A 12,556-nucleotide genomic window follows, 5' to 3' on the forward strand; every position below is an offset into this window, starting at 1 on the left:
AAAGATGCGGGGTATGATGCTCACAGCACCTGGTATTCCCAAGCGGTCTCCCAATCAGGTACTAAACAGGCCGAACCATGCTTGGCTTCCGAGATCGGACGAGATCGGGCCTTTTCAGGGTGGTATGGCCGTGAGCGGTACTGCTCCAGCAGATGGACACCCATGAAATGTCGAAAAAGATGCGGGGTATGATGCACACAGCACCTGGTATTCCCAAGCGGTCTCCCAATCAGGTACTAAACAGGCCGAACCATGCTTGGCTTCCGAGATCGGGCGAGATCGGGCCTTTTTCAGGGTGGTATGGCCGTGAGCGGTACTGCACTAGCAGATGGACACCCATGAAATGTCGAAAAAGATGCGGGGTATGATGCTCACAGCACCTGGTATTCCCAAGCGGTCTCCCAATCAGGTACTAACCAGGCCGAACCATGCTTGGCTTCCTAGATCGGACGAGATCGGGCCTTTTCAGGGTGGTATGGCCGTGAGCGGTACTGCTCTTGCAGATGGACACCCATGAAATGTCGAAAAAGATGCGGGGTATGATGCTCACAGCACCTAGTATTCCCAAGCGGTCTCCCAATCAGGTACTAACCAGGCCGAACCATGCTTGACTTCCGAGATCGGACGAGATCGGGCCTTTTCAGGGTGGTATGGCCGTGAGCAATACTGCTCTTGCAGATGGACACCCATGAAATGTCGAAAAAGATGCGGGGTATGATGCTCACAGCACCTGGTATTCCCAAGCGGTCTCCCAATCAGGTACTAACCAGGCCGAACCAAGCTTGGCTTCCGAGATAGGACGAGATCGGGCCTTTTCAGGGTGGTATGGCCGTGAGCGGTACTGCACTAGCAGATGGACACCCATGAAATGTTGAAAAAGATGCAGGGTATGATGCTCACAGCACCTTGTATTCCCAAGCGGTCTCCCAATCAGGTACTAACCAGGCCGAACCATGCTTGGCTGCCGAGATCGGACGAGATCAGGCCTTTTCAGGGTGGTATGGCCGTGAGCGGTACTGCTTTTGCAGATGGACACCCATGACATGTCGAAAAAGATGCGGGGTATGATGCTCACAGCACCTGGTATTCCCAAGCGGTCTCCCAACCAGGTACTAACCAGGCCGAACTATGCTTGGCTTCCAAGATCGGACGAGATCGGGCCTTTTCAGGGTGGTATGGCCGTGAGCGGTACTGCACTAGCAGATGGACACCCATGAGCTAAAGTATTAATTCGACCTTCTACACCTGCTACCCAAATCAATTGGGATTTGACATTATTCAAAGTCAGTTGGAATATTCAGGTTATAAAAGAGGGGGGAAAAGGCAGGAATATATACAGCTATGTTTTACTTTTGTGCATTTCAGGCCAAATTGGTATTTGTCTTTGAGTCAGCAATAATAACAAAGGAGTAAAGTCAGCTTGATTGCAGTAAGACTTTTTGCACTCTATACACTCAATTTTCACATGTTGTTTTACTTCTGGACGCTGCAAATGGACTGCACATCTGTTGCATCGTGTGTATATATGTGTATTACCATACTTTGAATTTTGATTTAAACCTTTACAACCCAACTGCCTCAGATCAAGCAATTATAATGTAAAGTAGTAGATGTTTAAAAAAAGCACCAAATGCAAAAAGATAACAAAATAACAATACTAAATAGTCAAATAAGCAACTCCATTATTCTTTTAGAGAAAATATCTCAGCGGGGTCAAGTCATTCAATTCAAATCGACTGGTAATCAGATTCAATTAAAGACTAACTGATTGGGTGCAATGTTGTAGTGGCAGCACAACTAAATGAATTCACTGAATTTAAATGGGATTTATAAGTGTTTTCACATTTTATACTGTAAAACAAAAAATCACATAGGATTTATGGTTAAACACTGGAGCTACAGAATTTTACCAGAAATTACATTCAATTGGTATAGCACTTCAATAACTACCAATTTATTGGAACACTATTGTAGATTTTTCATTACACTGAAACTAAAATTATATTGCTCCACCACCACATGCACACACCCCTTTTTTACTGTATAACTCTAGCAACCACAAGTATTTTATTTTTATTTTTTTAAGAAGAAAATGACTGACTATTCTTCTGTCTGTTCAGATATCACTACTTTTACATGATAAGAGAAGTAATTTTTAAAGAAGGCTCAGCAAAATACCCAGCATTCAATAGTACTGGCATGCTGGATTTTGCAAACTACACTCCTCAACTGCACGGAAAAAAAATAGAAAAAAACAGTCATACATTGTCTGCAGTACTTTCCACTCACTCGCTTACACTTTGTACTCCATCCTTTCTACACAAAAAGCATCATCCCGCTGTTACAGAGTAAAGAAGGTTGCACAGAGTCCTTTTCTTGCTGTTCTGTCTCTTTAGAACAGAAGGACACTTTGCGCTTCACAGAATGCAAGTCTACAAGTACTGCTGCTTAGATGTGGTTGAATGTTAGGCCCCTAAGAAATACATGTGAAGCAACAGCAATGCTTTACAAGGTGTCTATTGTTTATATAAATAAACATAAAACAGGTTACGAAAACATGCTGTAAAATCCAAATCATATTTTATCATAGTTTCACATGCTTAAACTAATAGTAATTGTTTAGTTTAATTGATCGTCATGTGAAAGACATTGTTTAGTATTCTTTCATTCATTCATTCTCTCAACCGCTTATCCTCACAAGGGTCACGGGGGGTGCTAAGGCCTATCCCAGCTATCTACGGGCACCAGGCGGGGGACAAAAGAATGAACATAATTTAAAGTAATTGCTCTACAGTTGTACTGCATACCGGAGGTCATTTAATTCATTCAGATCAAGAACCTCAAATAACATAACGGCTGGTATTGTTGGAGATGGAAATCCAACTCATTTTATCTCTGAGGGCTAGCTGCGAATGCACTTGCATTATGTCAGTAAAATTCTAGAAATCATAGCGAAAGGGTTATTTTTCAAGAACATCTGTTCCCGAAAGACCGACAAATTGTCTTTATTTGATGCTCTTGTCAGGAGTGGTTGGATTGCCTTTCCTGGCATGACGTCACGATAACTATCAGCTGTCACTAATTACGTGATTAGATTATTTTTGGCGTCACTGGACAAGGTCCAAGTGGACATGGGGAAGCTGGAGCACCTCTTTGAGTCCAGGGCCAAAGAGACGCCATGGGCCAAGAAAGCGCCAGAGAGCAAAAAGTCCGAGATCCTGGTTCTGGACTCCAAGCGGAGCACCGCCATCAACATCGGGATGACGGTCCTGCCCGCCGTTCACGTCATCAAGAGCGCCATCCTCAACTTTGACGACTTTGCCATCAACAAGGAGGGTGTGGAGAAGATCCTGAGCATGACGCCCACAGAGGAGGAGAAGCAGAAGATCCGCGAGGCTCGCTCGGCCAATCCCGACGTTCCCCTGGGGACGGCCGAGGAATTCCTCTCGGGCCTGGCTTCCGTCAGCGCCTTGACCCCCCGCCTGCAGCTGTGGTCTTTCAAACTCAACTATGAGGCACTCGAGCAGGAGATCGCCGAGCCCCTGTTTGACCTGAAGTTGGGCATGGAGCAGCTGGCCGGCAACCGGACCTTCAAGAAGATCCTGGCCACGCTGCTGGCCGTGGGGAACTTCCTCAACGGGTGTCCTCCTCACCAGAATCTTCAGGCTCCCTCCATGGTGAATCAATTCCTCTGGGCATAGGCATAAGATAACTTGGGCGCTCTCTGGTGGTTGTACGCACCTGGGCATCATGATGAAACGGTAAAGGCTTCCCAGGGCGACGTGCATAGCAGTGGTGGGGCGTATGAGTACGCTGCGGCTCTAACTCTTCTACCAGCTGTGGCTCATCTCTAGAAATGATGTGCCTGAGAGCCCCGCACCACGGTGTGTCCATTACAAAATTCCTAAACGATTCTGAGGGGTTTCTTATACATTCCAAGCAGTCCGGTGTCTTCGAGGTGGATGGTTTGCGTCGCCGAGTGCGTCGGCGCGAGCGTGGGTGGCGCTCCGCTGGGTCCATAATGGTTGGATCGTGCTGTTACGATTTCACCGCGTAGTGCGACGCGATCGTAGGGTAAGTTGAACCCAGATGCAGAGTCGCCGAAGTAATTGGAAAGGTGAGGCAGATCTGTAGCTCTTGTTGGTTGATTTAATAAACGGGGTAACATAACTTAAACAACTTGGCTTGACCACTCATTACAAACGAACTGAACATGCGGCGTGGCGTCAATGGAAACAGCAATTACTACGAGGATTAACAGGAAACGAAACCAGAACTTAACCAGTCGATTCCAACCGCGTCCACAGAAAATCATAATGCTTAAATACCAAAAATAATCTAATCACGTAATTAGTGACAGCTGATAGTTATCGTGACGTCATGCCAGGAAAGGCAATCCAACCACTCCTGACAGCTCTGAGTGATTTTGGATCCTTTGTTTCTCCCCCAAGTAATGAGGACATGTTCTTTTTAAGATAGCTCTCCATCTAAGTCCTACTATAGGTCCAGTCTTGGTAAAAGGTGCATGATGACAACTGATCTATCTGAAATCCAGAATTTGATCTGGATTTCAGATAGATCACCCATGAAATGTCGAAAAAGATGCGGGGTATGATGCTCACAGCACCTGGTATTCCCAAGCGGTCTCCCAATCAGGTACTAACCAGGCCGTACCATGCTTGGCTTCCGAGATCGAACGAGATCGGGCCTTTTCAGGGTGGTATGGCCGTGAGCGGTACTGCTCTTGCAGATGGACACCCATGAAATGTCGAAAAAGATGCGGGGTATGATGCTCACAGCACCTGGTATTCCCAAGCGGTCTCCCAATCAGGTACTAACCAGGCCGAACCATGCTTGGCTGCCGAGATCGGACGAGATCGGGCGAGATCGGGCCTTTTCAGGGTGGTATGGCCGTGAGCGGTACTGTTCTTGCAGATGGACACCCATGAAATGTCGAAAAAGATGCGGGGTATGATGCTCACAGCACCTGGTATTCCCAAGCGGTCTCCCAATCAGGTACTAACCAGGCCGAACCATGCTTGGCTTCCGAGATCGGACGAGATCGGGCCTTTTCAGGGTGGTATGGCCGTGAGCGGTACTGCACTAGCAGATGGACACCCATGAAATGTTGAAAAAGGTGCGGGGTATGATGCTCACAGCATCTGGTATTCCCAAGCGGTCTCCCAATCAGGTACGAACCAGGCCGAACCTTGCTTGGCTTCCGAGATCAGACGAGATCGGGCCTTTTCAGGGTGGTATGGCCGTGAGCGGTACTGCACCAGCAGATGGACACCCATGAAATGTCGAAAAAGATGCTGGGTATGATGCTCACAGCACCTGGTATTCCCAAGCGGTCTCCCAATCAGGTACTAACCAGGCCGAACAATGCTTGGCTTCCGAGATCGGAGGAGATCGGGCCTTTTCAGGGTGGTATGGCCATGAGCGGTACCGCTCTTGCAGATGGACACCCATGAAATGTCGAAAAAGATGCGGGGTATGATGCTCACAGCACCTGGTATTCCCAAGCGGTCTCCCAATCAGGTACTAAACTGGCCGAACCATGCTTGGCTTCCGAGATCGGACGAGATCGGGCCTTTTCAGGGTGGTATGGCCGTGAGCGGTACTGCACTAGCAGATGGACACCCATGATATGTCGAAAAAGATGCGGGGTATGATGCTCACAGCACCTGGTATTCCCAAGCGGTCTCTCAATCAGGTACTAACCAGGCCGAACCATGCTTGGCTTCCGAGATCGGACGAGATCGGGCTTTTTCAGGGTGGTATGGCCGTGAGCGGTACTGCACTAGCAGATGGACACCCATGAAATGTCGAAAAAGATGCGGGGTATGATGCTCACAGCACCTGGTATTCCCAAGCGGTCTCCCAATCAGGTACTAACCAGGCCGAACCATGCTTGGCTTTCGAGATCAGACGAGATCGGGCCTTTTCAGGGTGGTATGGCCTTGAGCGGTACTGCTCCTGCAGATGGACACCCATGAAATGTCGAAAAAGATCCGGGGTATGATGCTCACAGCACCTGGTATTCCCAAGCGGTCTCCCAATCAGGTACTAACCAGGCCGAACCATGCTTGGCTACTGAGATCGGACGAGATCGGGCCTTTTCAGGGTGGTATGGCCGTGAGCGGTACTGCACTAGCAGATGGACACCCATGAAATGTCGAAAAAGATGCGGGGTATGATGCTCACAGTACCTGGTATTCCCAAGCGGTCTCCCAATCAGGTACTAACCAGGCCAAATCATGCTTGGCTTCCGAGATCAGACGAGATCAGGCCTTTTCAGGGTGGTATGGCCATGAGCGGTACTGTACTAGCAGATGGACACCCATGAAATGTCGAAAAAGATGCGGGGTATGATGCTCACAGCACCTGGTATTCCCAAGCGGTCTCCCAATCAGGTACTAACCAGGCCGAACCATGCTTGGCTTCCGAGATCGGACGAGATCGGTCCTTTTCAGGGTGGTATGGCCGTGAGCGGTACTGCACTAGCAGATGGACACCGATGAAATGTCGAAAAAGATGCGGGGTATGATGCTCACAGCACCAGGTATTTCCAAGCGGTCTCCCAATCAGGTACTAAACAGGCCGAACCATGCTTGGCTTCCAAGATCGGACGAGATCGGGCCTTTTCAGGGTGGTATGGCCATTAGCGGTATTGCTCTTGCAGATGGACACCCATGAAATGTCGAAAAAGATGCGGGGTATGATGCTCACACCACCTGGTATTCCCAAGCGGTCTACCAATCAGGTACTAAACAGGCCGAACCATGCTTGGCTTCCAAGATCGGATGAGATCGGGCCTTTTCAGGGTGGTATGGCCGTGAGCGGTACTGTTCTTGCAGATGGACACCCATGAAATGTCGAAAAAGATGCGTGGTATGATGCTCACAGCACCTGGTATTCCCAAGCGGTCTCCCAATCAGGTACTAAACAGGCCGAACTATGCTTGGCTTCCGAGATCGGACGAGATCGGGCCTTCTCAGGGTGGTATGGCCGTGAGCGGTACTGCTCTTGCAGATGGACACCCATGAAATGTCGAAAAAGATGCGGGGCATGGTTCTCACAGAACCTGGTATTCCTAAGCGGTCTCCCAATCAGGTACTAACCAGGCCGAACCATGCTTGGCTTCTGAGGTTGGACGAGATCGGGCCTTATCAGGGTGGTATGGCCGTGAGCAGAACTGTTCTTGCAGATGGACACCCATGAAATGTCGAAAAAGATGCGGGGCATGGTTCTCACAGCACCTGGTATTCCCAAGCGGTCTCCCAATCAGGTACTAACCAGGCCGAACCATGCTTGGCTTCCAAGATCGGACGAGATCGGACGAGATCGGGCCTTTTCAGGGTGGTATGGCCGGAAGCGGTACTGCTCTTGCAGATGGACACCCATGAAATGTCGAAAAAGATGCAGGGTATGATGCTCACAGCACCTGGTATTCCCAAGCGGTCTCCCAATCAGGTACTAACCAGGCCGAACAATGCTTGGCTGCCGAGATCGGACGAGATCGGGCCTTTTCAGGGTGGTATGGCCGTGAGCGGTACTGCTCTTGCAGATGGACACCCATGAAATGTCGAAAAAGATGCGGGGTATGATGCTCACAGCACCTGGCATTCCCAAGCAGTCTCCCAATCAGGCACTAACCAGGCCGAACCATGCTTGGCTTCCAAGATCGGACGAGATCGGACGAGATCGGGCCTTTTCAGGGTGGTATGGCCGTGAGCGGTACTGCTCTTGCAGATGGACACCCATGAAATGTCGAAAAAGATGCGGGGTATGATGCTCACAGCACCTGGTATTCCCAAGCGGTCTCCCAATCAGGTACTAACCAGGCCGAACAATGCTTGGCTGCCGAGATCGGACGAGATCGGGCCTTTTCAGGGTGGTATGGCCGTGAGTGGTACTGCTCTTGCAGATGGACACCCATGAAATGTCGAAAAAGATGCGGGGTATGATGCTCACAGCACCTGGTATTCCCAAGCGGTCTCCCAATCAGGCACTAACCAGGCCATACCATGCTTGGCTTCCGAGATCGGACGGAGCGGGCCTTTTCAGGGTGGTATGGCCGTGAGCAGTACTGCTCTTGCAGATGGACACCCATGAAATGTCGAAAAAGATGCGGGGTATGATGCTCACAGCACCTGGTATTCCCAAGCGGTCTCCCAATCAGGTACTAACCAGGCCGAACAATGCTTGGCTGCCGAGATCGGACGAGATCGGACGAGATCGGGCCTTATCAGGGTGGTATGGCCGTGAGCGGTACTGCTCTTGCAGATGGACACCCATGAAATGTCGAAAAAGATGCGGGGTATGATGCTCACAGCACCTGGAATTCCCAAGCGGTCTCCCAATCAGGTACTAACCAGGCCGAACCATGCTTGGCTGCCGAGATCAGACGAGATCGGACGAGATCGGGCCTTATCAGGGTGGTATGGCCGTGAGCGGTACTGCTCTTGCAGATGGACACCCATGAAATGTCGAAAAAGATGCGGGGTATGATGCTCACAGCACCTGGTATTCCCAAGCGGTCTCCCAATCAGGTACTAACCAGGCCGAACCATGCTTGGCTTCCGAGGTCGGACGAGATCGGGCCTTTTCAGGGTGGTATGGCCATGAGCGGTACTGCTCTTGCAGATGGACACCCATGAAATGTCGAAAAAGATGCGGGGTATGATGCTCACAGCACCTGGTATTCCCAAGCGGTCTCCCAATCAGGTACTAAACAGGCCGAACTATGCTTGGCTTCCGAGATCGGACGAGATCGGGCCTTCTCAGGGTGGTATGGCCGTGAGCGGTACTGCTCTTGCAGATGGACACCCATGAAATGTCGAAAAAGATGCGGGGCATGGTTCTCACAGAACCTGGTATTCCTAAGCGGTCTCCCAATCAGGTACTAACCAGGCCGAACCATGCTGTGCTTCTGAGGTTGGACGAGATCGGGCCTTATCAGGGTGGTATGGCCGTGAGCAGAACTGTTCTTGCAGATGGACACCCATGAAATGTCGAAAAAGATGCGGGGCATGGTTCTCACAGCACCTGGTATTCCCAAGCGGTCTCCCAATCAGGTACTAACCAGGCCGAACCATGCTTGGCTTCCAAGATCGGACGAGATCGGACGAGATCGGGCCTTTTCAGGGTGGTATGGCCGGAAGCGGTACTGCTCTTGCAGATGGACACCCATGAAATGTCGAAAAAGATGCAGGGTATGATGCTCACAGCACCTGGTATTCCCAAGCGGTCTCCCAATCAGGTACTAACCAGGCCGAACAATGCTTGGCTGCCGAGATCGGACGAGATCGGGCCTTTTCAGGGTGGTATGGCCGTGAGCGGTACTGCTCTCGCAGATGGACACCCATGAAATGTCGAAAAAGATGCGGGGTATGATGCTCACAGCACCTGGTATTCCCAAGCAGTCTCCCAATCAGGCACTAACCAGGCCGAACCATGCTTGGCTTCCAAGATCGGACGAGATCGGACGAGATCGGGCCTTTTCAGGGTGGTATGGCCGTGAGCGGTACTGCTCTTGCAGATGGACACCCATGAAATGTCGAAAAAGATGCGGGGTATGATGCTCACAGCACCTGGTATTCCCAAGCGGTCTCCCAATCAGGTACTAACCAGGCCGAACAATGCTTGGCTGCCGAGATCGGACGAGATCGGGCCTTTTCAGGGTGGTATGGCCGTGAGTGGTACTGCTCTTGCAGATGGACACCCATGAAATGTCGAAAAAGATGCGGGGTATGATGCTCACAGCACCTGGTATTCCCAAGCGGTCTCCCAATCAGGCACTAACCAGGCCATACCATGCTTGGCTTCCGAGATCGGACGGAGCGGGCCTTTTCAGGGTGGTATGGCCGTGAGCAGTACTGCTCTTGCAGATGGACACCCATGAAATGTCGAAAAAGATGCGGGGTATGATGCTCACAGCACCTGGTATTCCCAAGCGGTCTCCCAATCAGGTACTAACCAGGCCGAACAATGCTTGGCTGCCGAGATCGGACGAGATCGGACGAGATCGGGCCTTATCAGGGTGGTATGGCCGTGAGCGGTACTGCTCTTGCAGATGGACACCCATGAAATGTCGAAAAAGATGCGGGGTATGATGCTCACAGCACCTGGAATTCCCAAGCGGTCTCCCAATCAGGTACTAACCAGGCCGAACCATGCTTGGCTGCCGAGATCAGACGAGATCGGACGAGATCGGGCCTTATCAGGGTGGTATGGCCGTGAGCGGTACTGCTCTTGCAGATGGACACCCATGAAATGTCGAAAAAGATGCGGGGTATGATGCTCACAGCACCTGGTATTCCCAAGCGGTCTCCCAATCAGGTACTAACCAGGCCGAACCATGCTTGGCTTCCGAGGTCGGACGAGATCGGGCCTTTTCAGGGTGGTATGGCCGTGAGCGGTCCTGGTCTTGCAGATGGACACCCATGAAATGTCGAAAAAGATGCGGGGTATGACGCTCACAGCACCTGGTATTCCCAAGCGGTGTCCCAATCAGGTACTAACCAGGCCGAACAATGCTTGGCTGCAGAGATCGGACGAGATCGGGCCTTTTCAGGGTGGTATGGCCGTGAGCGGTACTGCCCTTGCAGATGGACACCCATGAAATGTCGAAAAAGATGCGGGGTATGATGCTCACAGCACCTGGTATTCCCAAGCGGTCTCCCAATCAGGTACTAACCAGGCCGAACCATGCTTGGCTTCCGAGATCGGACGAGATCGGGCCTTTTCAGGGTGGTATGGCCGTGAGCAGTACTGCTTTTGCAGATGGACACCCATGAAATGTCGAAAAAGATGCGGGGTATGATGCTCACAGCACCTGGTATTCCCAAGCAGTCTCCCAATCAGGTACTAACCAGGCCGAACCATGCTTGGCTTCCGAGATCGGACGAGGTCGGGCCTTTTCAGGGTGGTATGGCCATGGCAGGTACTGCTCTTGCAGATGGACACCCATGAAATGTCGAAAAAGATGCGGGGTATGATGCTCACAGCACCTGGTATTCCCAAGCGGTCTCCCAATCAGGTACTAACCAGGCCGAACCATGCTTGGCTGCCGAGATCGGACGAGATAGGACGAGATCGGGCCTTATCAGGGTGGTATGGCCGTGAGCGGTATTGCTCTTGCAGATGGACACCCATGAAATGTCAAAAAAGTTGCGGGGTATGATGCTCACAGCACCTGGTATTCCCAAGCGGTCTCCCAATCAGGTACTAACCAGGCCGAACCATGCTTGGCTGCCGAGATCGGACGAGATCGGACGAGATCGGGCCTTTTCAGGGTGGTATGGCCGTGAGCGGTACTGCACTAGCAGATGGACACCCATGAAATGTCGAAAAAGATGCGGGGTATGATGCTCACAGCACCTGGTATTCCCAAGCGGTCTCCCAATCAGGTACTAAACAGGCCGAACCATGCTAGGCTTCCGAGATCGGACGAGATCGGGCCTTTTCAGGGTGGTATGGCCGTGAGCGGTACTGCACTAGCAGATGGACACCCATGAAATGTCGAAAAAGATGCGGGGTAAGATGCTCACAGCACCTGGTATTCCCAAGCGGTCTCCCAATCAGGTACTATACAGGCCGAACAATGCTTGGCTTCCGAGATCGGACGAGATCGGGCATTTTCAGGGTGGTATGGCCGTGAGCGGTGCTGCTCTTGCAGATGGACACCCATGAAATGTCGAAAAAGATGCGGGGTATGATGCTCACAGCACCTGGTATTCCCAAGCGGTCTCCCAATCAGGTACTAACCAGGCTGAACCATGCTTGGCTTCCGAGATCGGGCGAGATCGGGCCTTTTCAGGGTGGTATGGCCGTGAGCGGTACTGCTCTCGCAGATGGACACCCATGAAATGTCGAAAAAGATGCGGGGTAAGATGCTCACAGCACCTGGTATTCCCAAGCGGTCTCCCAATCAGGTACTAACCTGGCCGAACCATGCTTGGCTGCCGAGATCGGACGAGATCGGGCAAGATCGGGCCTTATCAGGGTGGTATGGCCGTGAGCGATACTGCACTTGCAGATGGACACCCATGAAATGTCGAAAAAGATGCGGGGTATGATGCTCACAGCACCTGGTATTCCCAAGCGGTCTCCCAATCAGGTACTAAACAGGCTGAACCATGCTTGGCTTCCGATATCGGACGAGATCAGGCCTTTTCAGGGTGGTATGGCCGTGAGTAGTACTGCTCATGCAGATGGACACCCATGAAATGTCGAAAAAGTTCCGGGGTATGATGCTCACAGCACCTGGTATTCCCAAGCGGTCTCCCAATCAGGTACTAACCAGGCCGAACCATGCTTGGCTTCCAAGATCAGAAGAGATCGGGCCTTTACAGGGTGGTATGGCCAGAAGCGGTACTTCTCTTGCAGATGGACACCCATGAAATGTCGAAAAATATGCGGGGTATGATGCTCACAGCACCTGGTATTCCCAAGCGGTCACCCAATCAGGTACTAACCAGGCCGAACCATGATTGGCTTCCGAGATCAGACGAGATCGGGCCTTTTCAGGGTGGTATGGCCATGAGCGGTA

General features: G+C 51.1%; 47 pseudogenes; all 47 read right to left on the minus strand.

The window, feature by feature from the left end:
* Window positions 1–17: 17 nt before the first annotated feature.
* On the minus strand, window positions 18–136 carry LOC144187533 (5S ribosomal RNA; annotated as a pseudogene).
* A 56-nt stretch (window positions 137–192) lies between these two features.
* LOC144184183 (5S ribosomal RNA) lies at window positions 193–312 on the minus strand (annotated as a pseudogene).
* Window positions 313–368: 56 nt separating this feature from the next.
* Window positions 369–487, minus strand: LOC144190186 (5S ribosomal RNA; annotated as a pseudogene).
* Window positions 488–543: 56 nt separating this feature from the next.
* On the minus strand, window positions 544–662 carry LOC144184636 (5S ribosomal RNA; annotated as a pseudogene).
* A 56-nt stretch (window positions 663–718) lies between these two features.
* On the minus strand, window positions 719–837 carry LOC144182424 (5S ribosomal RNA; annotated as a pseudogene).
* A 56-nt stretch (window positions 838–893) lies between these two features.
* Window positions 894–1,012, minus strand: LOC144182230 (5S ribosomal RNA; annotated as a pseudogene).
* Window positions 1,013–1,068: 56 nt separating this feature from the next.
* Window positions 1,069–1,187, minus strand: LOC144189731 (5S ribosomal RNA; annotated as a pseudogene).
* Window positions 1,188–4,615: 3,428 nt separating this feature from the next.
* LOC144183578 (5S ribosomal RNA) lies at window positions 4,616–4,734 on the minus strand (annotated as a pseudogene).
* A 56-nt stretch (window positions 4,735–4,790) lies between these two features.
* Window positions 4,791–4,919, minus strand: LOC144181894 (5S ribosomal RNA; annotated as a pseudogene).
* A 56-nt stretch (window positions 4,920–4,975) lies between these two features.
* LOC144189665 (5S ribosomal RNA) lies at window positions 4,976–5,094 on the minus strand (annotated as a pseudogene).
* A 56-nt stretch (window positions 5,095–5,150) lies between these two features.
* On the minus strand, window positions 5,151–5,269 carry LOC144191745 (5S ribosomal RNA; annotated as a pseudogene).
* A 56-nt stretch (window positions 5,270–5,325) lies between these two features.
* Window positions 5,326–5,444, minus strand: LOC144191392 (5S ribosomal RNA; annotated as a pseudogene).
* Window positions 5,445–5,500: 56 nt separating this feature from the next.
* Window positions 5,501–5,619, minus strand: LOC144187295 (5S ribosomal RNA; annotated as a pseudogene).
* Window positions 5,620–5,675: 56 nt separating this feature from the next.
* Window positions 5,676–5,794, minus strand: LOC144188596 (5S ribosomal RNA; annotated as a pseudogene).
* A 56-nt stretch (window positions 5,795–5,850) lies between these two features.
* LOC144181806 (5S ribosomal RNA) lies at window positions 5,851–5,969 on the minus strand (annotated as a pseudogene).
* Window positions 5,970–6,025: 56 nt separating this feature from the next.
* Window positions 6,026–6,144, minus strand: LOC144190177 (5S ribosomal RNA; annotated as a pseudogene).
* Window positions 6,145–6,200: 56 nt separating this feature from the next.
* LOC144182613 (5S ribosomal RNA) lies at window positions 6,201–6,319 on the minus strand (annotated as a pseudogene).
* A 56-nt stretch (window positions 6,320–6,375) lies between these two features.
* Window positions 6,376–6,494, minus strand: LOC144189030 (5S ribosomal RNA; annotated as a pseudogene).
* Window positions 6,495–6,550: 56 nt separating this feature from the next.
* Window positions 6,551–6,669, minus strand: LOC144185107 (5S ribosomal RNA; annotated as a pseudogene).
* Window positions 6,670–6,725: 56 nt separating this feature from the next.
* LOC144184063 (5S ribosomal RNA) lies at window positions 6,726–6,844 on the minus strand (annotated as a pseudogene).
* Window positions 6,845–6,900: 56 nt separating this feature from the next.
* Window positions 6,901–7,019, minus strand: LOC144191639 (5S ribosomal RNA; annotated as a pseudogene).
* A 416-nt stretch (window positions 7,020–7,435) lies between these two features.
* Window positions 7,436–7,554, minus strand: LOC144190033 (5S ribosomal RNA; annotated as a pseudogene).
* Window positions 7,555–7,795: 241 nt separating this feature from the next.
* Window positions 7,796–7,914, minus strand: LOC144191748 (5S ribosomal RNA; annotated as a pseudogene).
* Window positions 7,915–7,970: 56 nt separating this feature from the next.
* LOC144185817 (5S ribosomal RNA) lies at window positions 7,971–8,088 on the minus strand (annotated as a pseudogene).
* A 56-nt stretch (window positions 8,089–8,144) lies between these two features.
* On the minus strand, window positions 8,145–8,273 carry LOC144186082 (5S ribosomal RNA; annotated as a pseudogene).
* A 56-nt stretch (window positions 8,274–8,329) lies between these two features.
* LOC144184284 (5S ribosomal RNA) lies at window positions 8,330–8,458 on the minus strand (annotated as a pseudogene).
* A 56-nt stretch (window positions 8,459–8,514) lies between these two features.
* LOC144187923 (5S ribosomal RNA) lies at window positions 8,515–8,633 on the minus strand (annotated as a pseudogene).
* Window positions 8,634–8,689: 56 nt separating this feature from the next.
* LOC144191640 (5S ribosomal RNA) lies at window positions 8,690–8,808 on the minus strand (annotated as a pseudogene).
* Window positions 8,809–9,224: 416 nt separating this feature from the next.
* LOC144190034 (5S ribosomal RNA) lies at window positions 9,225–9,343 on the minus strand (annotated as a pseudogene).
* A 56-nt stretch (window positions 9,344–9,399) lies between these two features.
* LOC144187035 (5S ribosomal RNA) lies at window positions 9,400–9,528 on the minus strand (annotated as a pseudogene).
* A 56-nt stretch (window positions 9,529–9,584) lies between these two features.
* LOC144191749 (5S ribosomal RNA) lies at window positions 9,585–9,703 on the minus strand (annotated as a pseudogene).
* Window positions 9,704–9,759: 56 nt separating this feature from the next.
* Window positions 9,760–9,877, minus strand: LOC144185818 (5S ribosomal RNA; annotated as a pseudogene).
* A 56-nt stretch (window positions 9,878–9,933) lies between these two features.
* LOC144186083 (5S ribosomal RNA) lies at window positions 9,934–10,062 on the minus strand (annotated as a pseudogene).
* Window positions 10,063–10,118: 56 nt separating this feature from the next.
* LOC144184287 (5S ribosomal RNA) lies at window positions 10,119–10,247 on the minus strand (annotated as a pseudogene).
* Window positions 10,248–10,303: 56 nt separating this feature from the next.
* LOC144183083 (5S ribosomal RNA) lies at window positions 10,304–10,422 on the minus strand (annotated as a pseudogene).
* A 56-nt stretch (window positions 10,423–10,478) lies between these two features.
* Window positions 10,479–10,597, minus strand: LOC144184840 (5S ribosomal RNA; annotated as a pseudogene).
* A 56-nt stretch (window positions 10,598–10,653) lies between these two features.
* On the minus strand, window positions 10,654–10,772 carry LOC144189677 (5S ribosomal RNA; annotated as a pseudogene).
* A 56-nt stretch (window positions 10,773–10,828) lies between these two features.
* On the minus strand, window positions 10,829–10,947 carry LOC144186612 (5S ribosomal RNA; annotated as a pseudogene).
* Window positions 10,948–11,003: 56 nt separating this feature from the next.
* LOC144184329 (5S ribosomal RNA) lies at window positions 11,004–11,132 on the minus strand (annotated as a pseudogene).
* A 56-nt stretch (window positions 11,133–11,188) lies between these two features.
* On the minus strand, window positions 11,189–11,317 carry LOC144182895 (5S ribosomal RNA; annotated as a pseudogene).
* Window positions 11,318–11,373: 56 nt separating this feature from the next.
* LOC144190989 (5S ribosomal RNA) lies at window positions 11,374–11,492 on the minus strand (annotated as a pseudogene).
* Window positions 11,493–11,548: 56 nt separating this feature from the next.
* On the minus strand, window positions 11,549–11,667 carry LOC144188609 (5S ribosomal RNA; annotated as a pseudogene).
* Window positions 11,668–11,723: 56 nt separating this feature from the next.
* LOC144191714 (5S ribosomal RNA) lies at window positions 11,724–11,842 on the minus strand (annotated as a pseudogene).
* Window positions 11,843–11,898: 56 nt separating this feature from the next.
* On the minus strand, window positions 11,899–12,027 carry LOC144183187 (5S ribosomal RNA; annotated as a pseudogene).
* A 56-nt stretch (window positions 12,028–12,083) lies between these two features.
* On the minus strand, window positions 12,084–12,202 carry LOC144186204 (5S ribosomal RNA; annotated as a pseudogene).
* Window positions 12,203–12,258: 56 nt separating this feature from the next.
* Window positions 12,259–12,377, minus strand: LOC144185253 (5S ribosomal RNA; annotated as a pseudogene).
* Window positions 12,378–12,433: 56 nt separating this feature from the next.
* LOC144189135 (5S ribosomal RNA) lies at window positions 12,434–12,552 on the minus strand (annotated as a pseudogene).
* Between the last annotated feature and the right edge of the window lie 4 nt (window positions 12,553–12,556).

The sequence above is a fragment of the Stigmatopora nigra genome, unplaced genomic scaffold (assembly GCF_051989575.1).
Source record: "Stigmatopora nigra isolate UIUO_SnigA unplaced genomic scaffold, RoL_Snig_1.1 HiC_scaffold_24, whole genome shotgun sequence".
NCBI lineage: Eukaryota > Metazoa > Chordata > Actinopteri > Syngnathiformes > Syngnathidae > Stigmatopora > Stigmatopora nigra.